Source organism: Folsomia candida, unplaced genomic scaffold (genome assembly GCF_002217175.1).
Source record: "Folsomia candida strain VU population unplaced genomic scaffold, ASM221717v1 Fcan01_Sc012, whole genome shotgun sequence".
NCBI classification, from domain to species: domain Eukaryota; kingdom Metazoa; phylum Arthropoda; class Collembola; order Entomobryomorpha; family Isotomidae; genus Folsomia; species Folsomia candida.
The window spans coordinates 4649010-4655009 of record NW_019091204.1 but is presented as its reverse complement, the minus strand read 5'-3'; positions in this window follow the sequence as shown (position 1 = coordinate 4655009).

Below are 6000 nucleotides of genomic sequence, written 5' to 3'. Positions count from 1 at the left end.
GAAAATTCCAGAGCTCAAAAACAATTTGAGATATTGCAGCATGCGTGACTCTTGCCAAACCTGAGTCAGAAATCCAGCCGGCATATCAAAAATTGTTTTCTCTCCGCGATACCATTTTTTAGCTGGATAATTTCTCTTCAGATACTCATAGTAGGTGTCCACCTCATTCGATGGTCCCATATAGGCTGACTGCTCGCACTGCAAAATCTCCTCCTCGATCACCCAAGGTACCCGGTCATCGGAAACATTCGTGCCGGGCAGGACCACCTTCTCCGGGTACCAGCGAATCCGTGGACTCATCATGGAATACAGTAATCCAAGTAAATGCGGTGGAAGTAGGAAGTCAGATAAATCCCAGCACTTCATGGCAAAATAGTAGTCTGGAAATTTATAATTGTCAAAAGTATTCTCTACTCCTCCCCTGGTTGGAATGTATTCAGATAAAATACTGTAGCAGAATCCTCCCAAATTCCTGGCAACCTGGGGAATAGTAAAATTCCCCAATCTCCAGTAACTTTTCATGTTAAAGTTTGCACGGCATCTTTCCCACACCATATGGGGAGTGACCATTGTTTGAGTTTTGTCTTGGCAATAAATTGTTTGATACGTATCGCCTCGTTCCCCGGGAAGGGGTGAGTTTAAATTGATTATGAAACTGCTCAAGTAACGCGTGCTTAGCAACATGCCGACCAGGAGCCAGGGAATGCTTAAGAATCGAAAGGGCAACGAAGTACACATTTTTTTCGGGAACGAACTCACCTCGTCGATGAGGCAACCGAAAAAGTATAAAGAGTCGAATCGGGTAGAATTCGTTTTTTAAAAGGTACCATCCTAAGGAAAGCAAGCTACTCGATAAGACCAGCATGATAAGCGTCACGATCCAGACGAGATTAGAGTAAGGATCGAAATATAAGGCAAACGAAACCCCTCTCGAAAAGTGGGAACAAGAGAAAAATGAGAGGCCGAGAAAACTTGTGATGGCATAATGGCCGTGCGCCAGGGTCGGCACCCACTCACTTTTACCTTGGTGGAAATACGACGGGTAGAAGCAGGCTTCCGTGAGATTGGGGTAACAAGCGTCAGAACGACGTGAGTAATATCGGGTTGCATTACGTTTATTCAGTGCTGTATCAAGTAAGATTTCTGAGATTGGATTGAGTATACCCATACTATAACAGACCCAGTTCTGCTCCAACCTTGTCGGGTAGTTTAACCAGGTGAATAAAACTGCATCCTTCAAGTCTTGAGTAGCGCAGACAAAACAATGTAGAATTGGAATAAAGCCTTTTTGGTAACAGAGGGTCACCCTATTTTCAGGGAGGAATGGTAACACTGCAAATTTCACCGATAGTATCAGCTCAAATTGGTTAGGTTGTGTGTACAGAGGGGATGATCTGTGTGATTCCAATATTTTGGGGGTACGTGGAATTAAGATGAAATAAAAAGCATCGGGATAATCCCGACTAGTCTCCTGGCCTTCCATGTCTATTTTGACGTAGTGCAGGCCGTGAATATTAATCCAGCATCCTAGCGAGCTCTGGTGTGAGTTTGTATAATTTGGTGAATCTATAGTGACAAACAAGATGACGATTTCGCAAAGCCAGCCTGGGTTTTTGAGGACATTAAGGTGTGGTGGTATTAAGGGACTGACTAGTGCGCGAAACCACAAAGAAGTACAATCATCCGGAAATGAATGTTTGGTCAGGGTTACAGGGACGTTACGGGTAGTTGGCAAGTCGGAAGTGGAAATTTCGTTGAAGGCAATATGATATCGACAAGGGGCATGGGGCGATAGGACAGATGCCAAATTTAGTGAGGCTAATGCTATCGTGGGCTCTATAAGGAGAACGTTTATAGTGCAAAATAAGACGAGTAAGATAGAACAAAGGTGATTGAAGTGCGTCATTTTTCAAGAGGTTCAAAAAGGATGACCGGATTTTACTAAAAGGTTGCAAATTTATAGGGTTGCCGCGGGTAGCAAAAATGCTACCCGTTACCCGACCCGCTACCCGCAGCACTACTACCCGTACCCGCTCGGGTACCCGTTACCCGCTACCCGTTATGAGAGTTAAGTTAAAAACTAACCAACCTTCAGAATAAATTTTATTTAATCAATTATTTGCTCACTTCGGATGATCAGTAGTAATTTTGTGCGACTAACGAATGCTATAACTTGCTGGATGTCATTAGCTGTTTCTGAAACTAAACTTTTTGGCCTACATGGAACCTTTTTCAAGCCTCACCAGGATTTTTTAGCGAATTATATAAAAACATCAAGTCAAAAATTAGGAATTCCCACTTATGTACCTTTCCGTTGAATGGCCCGGGCCCGTTTAAAAAAACTGTTGGGGGCAGAGTTCAAGGTCCACCATGGTTTTCGTCCAGTGGAAGAAAAAGATGCAGACCATTCACTTAAAAATTAAACTTTGCCGCCAATACTTCCTTTAAAGTGGTCATTTAACGAAAAGATAAGTATCACCCGATTCCTAATTTTTGGCTTGACGTCCTGATATACTCGCTAGACAATCTTGGTGTAGCTAGAATAAAGGTTAAATTTTAAGTTTGATTTTTTGAAATTTTGATGTAAATGAAGTCTTCATTAAAAAAATTGTTTACGAATTAAATTTTTGGTTTCAATCGGATTCAGATTTTTTATCTTCAGAGCACAAATTAAAATCTCGTCAGACTAACATAAATACACACAAATCCAAGTCATAGTATTACTGATATTTTAGAACAGACATGTCTGCACAAGCATAGTCTGCAGTCACAAATTATTGCAGGGAAACAATAATTTATCCGCATTTTCTGGACGTAAAAAGTATTTGAAGCTACCATACGCTTCTGTGGCTTCCGAAAAGGCACGCTCGTTATAAACCCTAGCTGCTGGCAAATGGCAAATTTTGAAATGGATAAATAAAAAAATGACGCTTTTGTGGGTAAATGGACTAACTTGCAGCTAACTTTCTTTGTGAACTGATTTATGTCGAAAATTAAATAAAAACTAAACTACCCGTTACCCGTGCGGGTAGTTCTCGCTACCCGCAGATAACGGGTACCCGCAAGAATCGTGCGGGTATGCGGGTAACGGGTACCCGACCCGTTACCCGCGGCAACCCTACCAATTACTGCACCCTTCTTGGCAATTAAATTTAACCTCACTTTTCGTAAGGAATGTCATTCCAAAACAAATTTCAATACACGCAAGCGCCGTAAACATTTTGACCTTATGACCGTGAGGACGAGGTCCAAAGTAACAAATTGATTATTTTCGCGGTGTCATCGTTCTGACGCTACTTTTTTCACATTCGTTTGCAACGGTTTATTCCGTCGTCGTAAATTAATTTTACGCTTTATTTTCATCCGAGCCCTGCATTTTTGCACACTTTTAATAAATCGTGCCCAACTTTGTTTAACCCTTTTCGTGATATTTTCCCTATTGTATTTCACATACTCGATAATCCACCCACAGAAACATGCCCCTAGACAAGAAAGTAGTAGAATGAAAATAGTTTGAATACTCCCGCTTAGGCGGACCACTTGAAATGTACTGGATATAAATTTCTCTTTCTTTCCTGATTTTGCCCCCTTTCTTTCCCGAAGTATCGTCTCGTTCAGACTAATCTGACGAACAAACAGGTTATGAATCCCCGAACTCAATAACATCTTAAGATATTGCAGCATCCGTGATTCCGGCCAAACGAAAAGCTCAAATCCGACCGGCCTTTCAAAAATTATTTTCTCAATATATTGTAAAAACGCGTCAAGTTTGCAGCTCTGACGTCACTGTGCTCCTATCCTACGGTGTTGGCTCACATGGTAAGGATACGAGCACAGTGACGTCAGAGCTGCAAACTTGACGCGTTTTTACAATATATAAAAATATTGTGTGAATTTGTAATTTATAAAGGAATCCTTTCCCCCCTACACAGGTTCGAATTGAGACAAAATTGTATAGCAAAACCATCCTAATTTCTTCACCATCGGGGCAATTGTAAAACTCGTGTTGGCGTGGTCCATTATTATTATTTTCCTCCATCTGTCGAAGACCCTGGCTTGATCTTCAACTATCCTTGGTTGCTTCTCGTGACAAGTGATGTGTGAATACGTGTCGCCCCGTTGTCCGGGAAGGGGGGCGTTTAAATAGATGATGAAACTTGGTTCGTGGGGTCTCCTCTTGACAATTCATGTGCTAATTTGGATCTCACAATGCCCCTTGCTGTCAGAGGTCAAATTTTGGAGTGCCATCCCACGATTTTGGATTGCATTTGGAACAATATTTCAGTCAATTCGCTTAGATTTGACTGTTACCCGTCCCGATTTAGGATTAGTTGGTACAGTAGCTATATTTTTCTATTTCCTAATCATTGTTTTAATTGAATTTTTGCTAAATTTGGTAATAGCACTAATTTTTATGTGCCCCAGGTCTCGCTCGCGGAGACTTACAAAAATTAGTTATAGCAATGGTCAACTCCCGATTTTTCCCATTTTTTAGTTTTTTCTGCAAGTAGAGTACCTAGGATGAATGTAAATAATTGCTAAACCCTTGCCTTAACCCCCTTTCGTTATGAAGTAATTTTTAATAAGGAGCGGGTTTAAACTTTTGCAGCTAAATTTTTTGTGTTTTTTTCTGGTATGATTAATTACGCATACCCGTTGGTTTTTTCATAACCAAATGTAGTACGGTTGGAAAGCCAGTTAAATTCTGTACAACATAAACCTAAACCCGATGGCTGAATAAAATCTACTGATAAGCTTGAGCCATCGTGGCGCGCAGCATACGGGTGGGTTTAAATTTATGCCCTGGTGCTGTATGTATGTATGTACATAATTGATGTAGGCTAAGACGGAGCGTGTGATAAGGCTGAAAAATATTCGTGTTCAGTTTCGTTGAATAATTTATTGAATTTCACTAAAGATGTCAATATGTGGACGATTAAGTTATGAAAAAGCATCATCTTTAGGTATGTAACATAGAAAATAAGGATGGAGAAGTAAAGTCTCGATAAATACGTACGTACATCTATGTACATATACTTACAATGCGATGACGCATCGCATTAAAGACAATATACTAGATATGCCATTCTGAAACAAAGATGTGACGTAACTTTAGATACAGATGTACATACGCATATATTTATAATGAAAGCAAGGTTTCCAAAAGGATGAAGTAACTACTCGAAGTAAAATTTACTTAGGGTTCGTAAAGAAGAGGATCACACAACTATAACTATAGTTCCTTTTAGTTCCACAACTGTTCCCTTTAGATATATCTAAAAGGAACAGTTTGTTCAAGTTTGTGTAAAATTTGTCCAAGTTGTGTCAAACTTGTCCAACGGGTGGCTTAATTTTGCGAAAATTTTGGGCAAATTTTACCCCTCTTCTCAGGTATGCTGTTTTTTAACTCAGGAATCAGTTCGTCAGCCACGATTAAATTTTACTATTGCCGTCTTGCAATTATGTATCATGGAGACAAACTCTATAAACGTGTAGGATTTTACTTTCGCAACGGGCAAATCTTTTCAACTCTCAATTTTAAAGTTTAAAATACAAAATGCAGATGATTGACAGTGCGAAATAGGATTTAGCTAAGAGCTCGCGGATTGCGTGCAGTACAAAAAGCGACATAGATATTTAGGATATATATTGTATGTCTGTGTTCACTTCGGTTTATTAATTTGTTGCGTGACAAGTGTTTGTCGAAAACAGACGATGCTCAAAAATATGTATGATACATACGTAACCCGATGTTTTAAATGTCACAAGTATGGAACACAAATCTAATTTGAGACGGTAAAATTATTCATCTAGAACACTTCCGATTTTACACGATGCAGAACTCATGAGCCAAATCCTACATAAGTATGTTGATAAGAATTCGTATACCGGATCCGGAATTACATTACATAACGCGCGATGCAAATAAACAAACATTGTTTTACACCAGCAAAAAGCTTTGGAGTCGTAACTTGAGTCCGTACATATACTGTTGACTTT